The sequence below is a fragment of the Scylla paramamosain genome, chromosome 4 (genome assembly GCF_035594125.1).
Source record: "Scylla paramamosain isolate STU-SP2022 chromosome 4, ASM3559412v1, whole genome shotgun sequence".
NCBI classification, from domain to species: Eukaryota; Metazoa; Arthropoda; class Malacostraca; order Decapoda; family Portunidae; genus Scylla; species Scylla paramamosain.
In genome coordinates, this window is record NC_087154.1 from 31,141,505 (window position 1) to 31,152,026 (window position 10,522).

Sequence of the window (10,522 nt, forward strand, 5' to 3'; positions counted from 1 at the left end):
CGAGGATAGCTCTCTCTCTCTCTCTCTCTCTCTCTCTCTCTCTCTCTCTCTCTCTCTCTCTCTCTCTCTCTCTCTCTCTCTCTCTCTCTCTCTCTCTCTCTAAATCGTGGAGGGTAAGTGGAGAGGAAAGAAGAGGAAGGGAGAGAAGGTGAAAGAGTTAAAGAGGAACACGACGGGGAGACCAAAGAATAAGATAACAGAAAAAAATAAATAAAGGAAAGGTGATGGCAAGGGAAAGGATGCGAGGAAGAAGAGGAAGGAATGAAAGGGAGAAGAAAGTAACAGAGTAATGGGGGAAGGGAAGTGAAAAGGAGAAGAGGCAAGGAAGATGAGGGGGAGAGATGAGGGAGTCTTTCAAAAGAAGGTAAAGAATAGGAGGAGGAGGAGGAGGAGGAGGAGGAGGAGGAGGTAGAGGAAAATCACTAACTATACAACTGAAAACATTCGTAAATATGCAAGTAGTAGTAGTAGTAGTAGTAGTAGTAGTAGTAGTAGTAGTAGTAGTAGTAGTAGTAGTAGTAGTAGTAGTATCAACAGCAGTTACGTCTACACAGAAATGAATAGTAGTCGTGGAATTTAGCTTTGCATCATCATCTATTCACTGCTGTTCTCAAGTCTCTGGTGGCTGCTTCTGGTACGCACATATGTTCCTAGTGTTCATTCTCCATCACTGCTCTTGTATGGTACACTTATTAATTCATTCCTTAACAAAACTGATAGGGAGGAAGAACAGCTTTGGTGCTGTTAACATTTTGAGAGAGAGAGAGAGAGAGAGAGAGAGAGAGAGAGAGAGAGAGAGAGAGAGAGAGAGAGAGAGAGAGAGAGAGAGAGAGAGAGCGTGTGTGTGTGTGTGTGTGTGTGTGTGTGTGTGTGTGTGTGTGTGCATAATGTCGTCTTATGTACAAAATTACTCTCAAAACTTGTCATATTCTATAAAAAGAAAAAAAAAAAGAAAATATATATATATATATATATATATATATATATATATATATATATATATATATATATATATATATATATATATATATATATATATATATATATATAACATAACTAAACAACTACTGCTACTATCACACCACAAATTATTCTGAGTTGAAAGGAGCTTAGCGTTCCATATACCAATTTCTATTTGATTTACGAACTTCATATTTCAAGATCTCTACGTATTTGGAGCTAAACATATAGAGTAGTCTACCCACTAAAATTTACGTTTTCTTTGAGTAAATGAGATGAAAACGGTAACATTTTGTTGTAGACTTAAAAAGAAATTAATTGAAAAGGGAGAGAGAGAGAGAGAGAGAGAGAGAGAGAGAGAGAGAGAGAGAGAGAGAGAGAGAGAGAGAGAGAGAGAGAGAGAGAGAGAGAGAAACAACAGAATACAAAGTAGCAAAGCATGTAAAAAATCCTCTACTTGTCCTGGTAATAACTAACTGATAACTAACTACATGACTGAGTTACTAACAAAGATTATAACTCACGAGTTTTGTGCTCTTCTGAAAATCACCCAGCCCAAAAAATATAAATAAATAACAATAGCAAGAAACAAAATGTGCTTACATCAATAAAGAAAACACACATAATCATTAATAAATAAATATATCTCAGCATACATAGACAGGTTAGTGACACCGAGCTAGTAACACACACACACACACACACACACACACACACACACACACACAGTTTAGTTAAGGTCAAGAATAAACAGCAAGGTCACAATGGAGGGATAGGAGGAGGTTACGTAACGTTCATTGAGTGGTGGTGGTGGTGGTGTGGATGAAGGAAGCGAGTGGTACAGAATTCTGGTGAAGGGAGAGGAAGGAAATAGAAAAGGCAGTGGTAAAGGAAAGAAAAGAGAAAAAAGGGAAACAAAGGGAGAAAAAAAGCGACTGAAAAGTGAGACATAAAGGAGAGAAAAACGGGAGAAAAGAAGGGAAAATGAAGAGAAGAGGAAAGCAGGGGAAAAAAAAGGGAGGGAAAATGAGTAGAAGGGATGGAAGAGAGAAAACGTCATATTGAAGAGGCTGTGGATGAGTGAGGACCTGGTGTGTGTGTGTGTGTGTGTGTGTGTGTGTGTGTGTGTGTGTGTGTGTGTGTGTGTGTGTGTGTGTGTGTGTGTGTGTGTGTGTCAAGGGAAGAAACACAGGGAACACAATAACGTCTCTCTTTATGTACCCCATGAGAAATAACAAATAAATGGATAAATTAAATAAACAAATAACACTGGCTGGAAAGTTTATCTGATCGAAGAGAGAATACTGAGCCATGAGGTACTCCATAGAAGATAAATAAACACATGAATAGATAAGTGAGTAAATAATAATTTGAGAAAGTGATATGAAGACGTTTTTCCTTCTACTGTTTTTCTGTTATTTCACCTTCTCTTATCCCCTTCCTCCCACTGTCCCACCTCTTCATTCACCCCAAATGTAACCCTCCCCCTTTCTAAATAATAATCTGAGGAAGTGATCTGAAGACGTCTTTCCTTCATCTACTGTTTTTCTGTTATTTCACCATCTCTTATCCCCTTCCTCCCACTGTCCCAATTCTTCATTCACCCCAAATTTAATCCTCCCCCCCTTTCTAAATAAACTGTTAAGACGAGAAAAATGTTAAGCCACGAGAGGGTGTAGCCAACTTTTGAATACCTGACCAAGAGAACGAATTCAACAAGAAATATTCACGTACATAGCAATCCTTACACCAGTAGAGTAAGAGTTCAGTAGAGTAAGCAGCCCCCCCATTCCTTCACTTTCTTAAGGGAAGACTACACCAAGCACTTTCCAACGGAGATGAATGAATGGAAGAATGTGATAGAAGAAAAGACGACCCAGCTGGAACAGTACAAGGACAGGTGACTGGAATACATTTATTAAGCAGGCTGACAATAGGGAGCTTTTATTTAATTAACGGTTTCACTGTGATATGCAACAATTCACGGCTGCAAAAGCACTGCACACCTACAAGAAAGGAAAGTGGATTAAAAGAATAGATTTTCCAGAGTCTAGCCAGTATAATGTCTAGAGTTGACCGGAGGACACAGAGAAATGCCTGAGTGGTAAATGATTCAAGGAAAAATGTGTCAAGTAGCAGTAAAAGGAAAAAAAAAACGCATTACCACTACTATTACCACTACTATTACCACTACAGTTACAATAAACACCAAAGTAAATTAAATAAAACTCAAAATAACAAAAAAAAAAAAATTAACACATACATACACGAAACACTCCAAGACACCCAAATAACACAAAAAAAAAAAAAACACTAAAATAAAAACAGCACAGGAACTGCCACTTGTAGCCCTACTGGATTCTTGCAGCGCTTCTTGTTTTCCCAGTGTTCTTAGTCTCCACCTGAATAAATAAGCAGAAAACATACATGCGTCATAAGATTTGTAAGAATGCAACACGAACATACAACATTTAATATAGATGCAGCTCCCTTACTCAGTGTATATCTGTATATCTTGATGTTCCCCTTATCATACGCTTGCCTCAATAAATAAGCTGAAGATATCACCACAAATAAGATGTACATAATAAACTGCTGCGTAACAACCATGAGAGAGAGAGAGAGAGAGAGAGAGAGAGAGAGAGAGAGAGAGAGAGAGAGAGAGAGAGAGAGAGAGAGAGAGAGAGAGAGAGAGAGAGAGAGAGAACGCCATCACTCCAGGAATAGCCAGCGTGGTGTGGACAGCTGAGGAAGGTTGATTTCTGAAAGGTTTCTGAGAAGGACACACTCGTACATAACATTATCTCTTCCTTACTTCCTTTTTCCCGTGCGTGGTAGGGCTTCATAATGAGTTCCTCCCATAACACATGACGACAATGAGGACTTTTCTTGTTTTTTTTTTTTTTTTATGTAGGAGGGAGGTCGGCCAAGAACAACAAAATTAAAGGAGGGAAAAAAAAAAATATCCCAGTCTTCAGAGCCGGAAGCGATTGTCAGAATGTTAGAGGATAAGTGTCTTGAAACCTCCCTCTTGAAACCTTCCCTCTGTACTAAGCAGTATCAAACAAATCACAACTTGTAATCACTCTTGGAATTACAGAAGGAAATGTACATACGAGTAGAGAGATGAAGGGATGATTTTAAAGGCATGTAGAGGAAAATAACATACCTTTTTTTTTTTCTTCATCTTAAGTCTTCCTTAAACCTTCTTTTCTTGTCTTCTCCCCCAACAGGAACACACGAATAGGAGAACATCCCTTTCAGTGACCAACTTTCTGTTCTCTATTTCAGCCTCTCGATGACTATACTTCATCTTAAACTCTTCATCCCTCTTTTTTTTCTTATCTTCTCCACCCACAAGAACAAAAGCACCTCTCAGATCACATCACCTTTCTTTCTTAACCTGTGTGTCTCTCTGTTTTCTATTTCAGCCTCTATATGACCATTCTTCATCTTAAACTCTTCGACTCTCTTTTTTTCCTATCTTTTCCACCTACAGGAACGAAAGCACTCCTCAGAACACATCACCTTTTTTTCTTAAGCTCATGTTTCTGTATATGTTGCTCCCTGCGTCATGACACGTACACCTTACACCAATATACATAACACATGCAACAAAGATCCCTCAAGAACAATAATAAAGGGCTGTCAGTGGAACACAAATGCGAGTGCTGTAACAATTGTTGGAAGAAATTAAGTATTTAAGAAGGGGAAACCAGGAAGAGAGATAAGGAAGGGAAGTCACGATCAACGAGAGGAAAAATCGTGTCTGAAAGCTAGGAAATCAGGGTCAAGGAGATAAGCGGCGTTTTAAAGTGAAATCCGGATGGGAAGCGGAAAAGTCGGGATTTGGCATGAGGATATATTTGGATCTAGAAGGCAATCGGGATCAAGAAAAGGAAAAAAAAAAAAAAAAGGATAAGTGTCTTGAAACCTCCCTGTCTTAAAACTCTTAGCAGGATCTCAGTTTATATTTTGCCCTCCCTTTTTGTGGCATTACGCCCCATGGTGGGGTACACAGCATCCCTTTTATTTATACATGTATGAGAAGAAGCACAAAGGTTTAAAAGAAGGTCAAGTCACAAGGAGGGAATACGGAGACAGGCATGGAGTTCCAGTCTCGATACAATGCAATGCTTGATCCCCATCCATTGCTAGATTCATTACCCGTTTCCACATCAACTACCTAGAGTCTCGCCAAGCGTTATTACAAGCTTATCTATTTTGCAAAGAATTATCAAGGCGGTTTTCTGAATTCACTTTCTTTCGAGATTGATTTATGTTTTTTTTATTCGCTTTAATTTCACTACGGTTTATCTTTGTAATTTCTTTTTTTTTTTTTTAGTATATAATAAATGTTTCATGTAGTAGTAGTAGTAGTAGTAGTAGTAGTAGTAGTAGTAGTAACAACGACGACAACGACGATAATGACAATGATAACAATAACATTCCTTTTTGTCATTATTATTAACGTGTGAGTACACACACACACACACACACACACACACACACACACACACACACACACACACACACACACACACACGCGCGCGCGCGCGCGCCCGCGCGCCCCACACGCACTCACGCACGCACGCACGCGCGCGTGCGTGCGTGCGTGCGTGCGTGCGCGCGCGCGTGCACACACACACACACACACACACACACACACACACACACACACACACACACACACACACACACACACACAGTCAAGACAAAGCCTGAAATACGTGCAGAGGGGGGCTGAGTAGTAGTATTGGTGGTGGTGGTGGTGGGAGGTTAAGGTTAACGGTTGGGAAAGCGCGAAAGGAAGTGACAACAGCGGGAGGGAGAGAGAGGGAGAGAGATGTGAGGGCAGCGTGGGTAGCCATGAGTGAGGCCGTAGGGAAGCTGGGTTAGTCTGGCGGACGTGACACCCAACACATATACACGCAACACGCACACACTCACACTCCCCCCCCCCCCCCACACACACACACCTGGATGGGCGCGGCCCGTCCTTTCTCTTTATACTTTCGCAGGATGTTAGTAAGTGTTTCAATTATTCCACCCCCCCCCCCCCCTCTCTCTCTCTCTCTCTCTCTCTCTCTCTCTCTCTCTCTCTCTCTCTCTCATTCACCCAGGGACATGAAGAGTTTCTTTTCCTTTAAGAGGACTGGCCTTCGTCAGCAGTGAGGACTGTCTTGTTTGTGTGAATTTCGATGCAAGTTTACTGCAAACATCAAATTGGTTTTAAAATTATGTTATCTTAATTATATCTTACATCTTGAAGCTCTTTGTTGTCCAAGACTTTTGATGAACTGCGGCGTGGTAATATGACTAACTGTTATTGTGTGCATTAAATCTCTCTCTCTCTCTCTCTCTCTCTCTCTCTCTCTCTCTCTCTCTCTCTCTCTCTCTCTCTCTGCACCATATTCTGAAACACTCTTGAGCCGCACCACCACAACTTTAAAAGGCTATAGTTTGAGCTGCACGGATATTTAAGAGTGTTTTTATGATTGTAGTGACTGATGAACAAGACTTCTAAATTACTATAAGAAGAAATTGTCTTGATAACCTGGCTAATCATCTCTGTGTCCTTTGACAATTGTCGTGGTGAGAGAGCAAAGCGTTTCTGAATACGGGACCTTTCTCTCTCTTCTCTCTCTCTCTCTCTCTCTCTCTCTCTCCGCGGGAAGCAAGGTCATCCTACCACGTACAGTGAGTCACTTCCCACGTCATCTTATAGGAACTTACACTGCGGTCTTTCCCACTCTAGTTTCCCCACTGCATCTAAGTCTCACTATACACAGAAGCACCATAAGCCTCCTTATGTTCGTACACTCACATATGCACTTGGGATCAATAATTTCATGGTGGAGGGTAAGGAGTATGAGTTTTGAATGTGTTTGGGTGATCTTGTTAGTATACTGTATTGAATAGTTTATTGCATTCTGTATGTTTGTGTATGCATGTATTAGTATAGCGGTGGTCGTGTATGCCGCCGTGTGTGCTGCGGCGGACTTTCACACACAGCAGTCCAGTTTTACCGCCTCCGTAAGTTTATGCACGAGCTGCTTTTGTAAATAAGGTTACTTTGCATTTGCTTGTAACTCTCATCACACACACACACACACACACACACACACACACACACACACACACAAACTGGAAGCACTCTGATTTCCGAGTGAGGTGAAATGCTCGTGTGTGTGTGTGTGTGTGTGTTTGTGTGTGTGTGTGTGTGTGTGTGTGTGTGTATCCACTTCCCCAGTCAACCCAGTGGACCAACTTTCGTGCGGTTGCTCACGTAACCCAGCCAGCCAGAGACGAGGAGGGGAAGGATGGCCGCGTTCCTACCTTTCTCTCTCCTCACTCCCCCACACACAGCCCAGGGTCTAAGGGCGCCTGACTCACCAGCCCCGCAGCACAGCATTACACTTGCACGTACCCACCACTGCCCAGGAAAGGTAACACTGGACTAAACCCTTGAGTGTTGATCACTTCGACACTTGTGATTTCATTTGAACCGACTTCGACAATTTTACTGAACAGAGATGTAAGTGCAATTAATAATATGCCTGAAACACTCAAATACTCCTTTTGATGTTACTAATCTTTCGAAATTATCTATACCAAATCATTTTCTGAGGCTTAAGAACATACTACCTGCAGTTATCTAGGACTTATCAGGAGACTTTGACATGAGCTACATTATCACTTCTCTCTGCATGAAAGCGCTTAGACAGAAGAGTGTCACACGAGGCTTGCGCTCTGTCTCTGTCACTTCCTCTCTCTCACACAGCACACAATTAAATCCTCCAGAAAAAAAAAGTATTAAAGCTTGCAAGTTGCGAGACATTGATTTTATGCCATGACGTGGAGTCTGTGTGTAGTGAATAGTGGCTCATAACTATAGTCCGCTGTGAATCTCTGTTACATACGCTGGATGAGTTCACACGTGGAATTAAATCCGTTATTTAAGCACGCAGTCAGTCCTGTTGCACCAGCGGCTTTTTATCACACTTTCTAACCCCTGGGCCTGATGTTTCCAAATTTGTATAGCAGTGCGTGTTCACTTCCCTGCCAGTATTGAACACAAAACGATAATGACACCATCCAGCTTCCTGTTACCTTCAGCACCACCTTCAGAAGAAAAGTGCATCCTTATTTAGTAGGAGAGCGACTTTTGTGAATGGCAGCGCCTTTGTTCACGCTGGAGAAGCAACTAGCAGCAGCTCACGTGTTCAAAGGCCTCATTTTCACGATGGAAAGGAGTAACAGCAGCAGGCAGATCATATCTTCAAAGGGCGCTTCTCTCCTGGAAAGAGAAAGCCGAACCTCTCCTGTATCATGCGCCATATGACTCGCACAGCTTTATTACTCTCCCAGATCGTCAGATAAGGCGGTATCAGCTATTATAACTGATAATACTGAAATAACATTAGCGTTTCCATCCGAAGGTTGTGTTAGGTTAAGTAAGGTTAGGTTTATATTAATTCACCTCATTAATTTCACTACTAATCCATTCCAGAAATAAATATTTATTGTCTCGCAATTAGTAAACAAGCGTTATTCCCACAAAACCAATCACAGCATTCTTTAATACCTTCACTTGGAGTAGGAAGGTTTACTTTTACGATAAGGAAGGGAGGCGTGTGATAAGCGATGGTCACTCACCTCCAAAGGTCAGCGAGTATACACATTCACGCTGTCCCTCTCTTTGTAAACAATATTAAGGTGCCTACGAGAACAAAGGAAACGAAATAATACTGCCCTTTCCTTCTAAAGTAGCAATGGCGGTGGTGGTGGTGGTGGTGGCTGTGGCGCTGGCGTGGAAGATGCTTGTTGGCGGGTCACACTAATGGCTCTAAGGATGTTCAACTAAACTAGGATATTCAGCTAAACTTACTAGAGCCTCTTCAAGCAGATGCCCTGAACATTTCATTTTCTATATAGAAAAGAAGGTGGTCGAGGCCTTCAAGAAAATTGACTGAATAATTAACCAACTAGCTAACATATTCGCTCACTCATTAGCTAGCTAACTAACAATCGAAGGAGCTAATTAGCTATCTAATTCACTTACTCACTACCTAACTAACAAAGGAAGAAACTAACTGAATAAACTATTGATTAACTAGCTAAATAAATAAATAAACTCAATTATCATTCCTCTCCCACTCCATGCCTCCCTTCCCCCCAAAAGAAAAGTACAAAATAAGCTGCTAATGACTTCCTGATACTGACTAGCGCTACGTAATCAGTCAAATCTACACGCACAGGACACGGGCACTCAGCATCAGTTAGTCCTTTGGCTGAGCTCCTCGTGCTCCAACAAGTATTTACACAGGCCTGGCCAAACAGACTTACTTGTGATTCCCAGTGTGACCCGCCGCCTCAGCGTCTCCCGGCACCTTCCATGCATCACAACCTGCCGAGGAAAAAAAAAGGATGAATATTAATGGTATTCAAAATAAGAATTATGATGAAAAATAAATAATAAACTAGCACGGGAGGAAAAACATATATTTATTAGAAACCACAGAAAAATCATGAAAAAATTAGATGAAAAAAAAAAAAACAGGATTCAAACTATAAATCATGAAAAATAATGATAGAAAAGACAAAAAGTGGTATAAAAAAATTGTATCACTACCTACAACGTGATGCGTAGTGACATAATAAAACTGACGCCACATACACTCGCAATGATCCATCAATCAAAGCTGCACACTCTCCTACATACGAGGAACATCCGATTATCGCGTTACTGTTGCCACACACCGGCTCAGCGTGAGGGCAATTAAACTAATCCAAGCGTCGTCCCACTTAACCATGCCCACTCTCCCCCGCATTCCGTGAGTCGTTTCCTGACCCCTGACTTTGAATGAGGAGAGACATTATTCAAAACAACACTACGTACATTTTTCTACATAGCACATGGAGGTCAAGGAACAAGTCAAGTGCAAGTTAACTGACCTTAACTTACACAACCTTGAATGAGGAAAGATATAATTCAAAACGACACTACGTACATTTTTCAGGAACCAGGTCAAGGATCAGGTAAGGTGTGAGTTAACTGACCTATAAAAAAAATTAACGCATGCACGCACCACATCTAGCTCGTCCCACTATACACACACACACACACACACACACACACACACACACACACACACACACACGAAGACAAAAAAAAATATATATTGAATGCAAGTGTTATAATTCATTTCCTGACTCATAACCAACCATTAGAGAAACAATTACCGCTGTTATTAAGCATATGAGTGCTACATTTTTTTCAGCGATATGATAATTACATGCATGAAAGTAGGTCACACATTTGCACTTTTATTTCAGTGAGCTTATCGTCCTCGTCGTCCTCGTCAAAGCAGCGCAATACCGTTACCTTCAGGCGCGGTAGCGGTGTGCCTCGCGACCACTACAGGTTTGTTTAGGCTCATCTCCCTACTGGTCCGTGACAGCAGGGCACCACACACGATTCCCCCCACATGATCAGCCTTCCTATCCATGACGCCTGCACTTGCCGCACACCTCAGGGACTTGACTATATTTGTGCTTT

At 41.4% G+C, this 10,522-nt stretch overlaps 1 long non-coding RNA gene across 1 annotated transcript in view; it reads right to left on the minus strand.

Annotated features, from left to right (window-relative positions):
• Nucleotides 1-2,586: 2,586 nt before the first annotated feature.
• LOC135099995 (uncharacterized) overlaps nucleotides 2,587-10,522 on the minus strand; it is an 86,044-nt gene continuing 78,108 nt past the window's right edge. The window contains exons 3-4 of the long non-coding RNA XR_010268475.1: nucleotides 9,310-9,370; nucleotides 2,587-3,362 (exon numbers count right to left, since the gene is read on the minus strand). This is a non-coding gene — a long non-coding RNA (uncharacterized LOC135099995). The remainder of the gene's footprint in view (nucleotides 3,363-9,309; nucleotides 9,371-10,522) is intronic.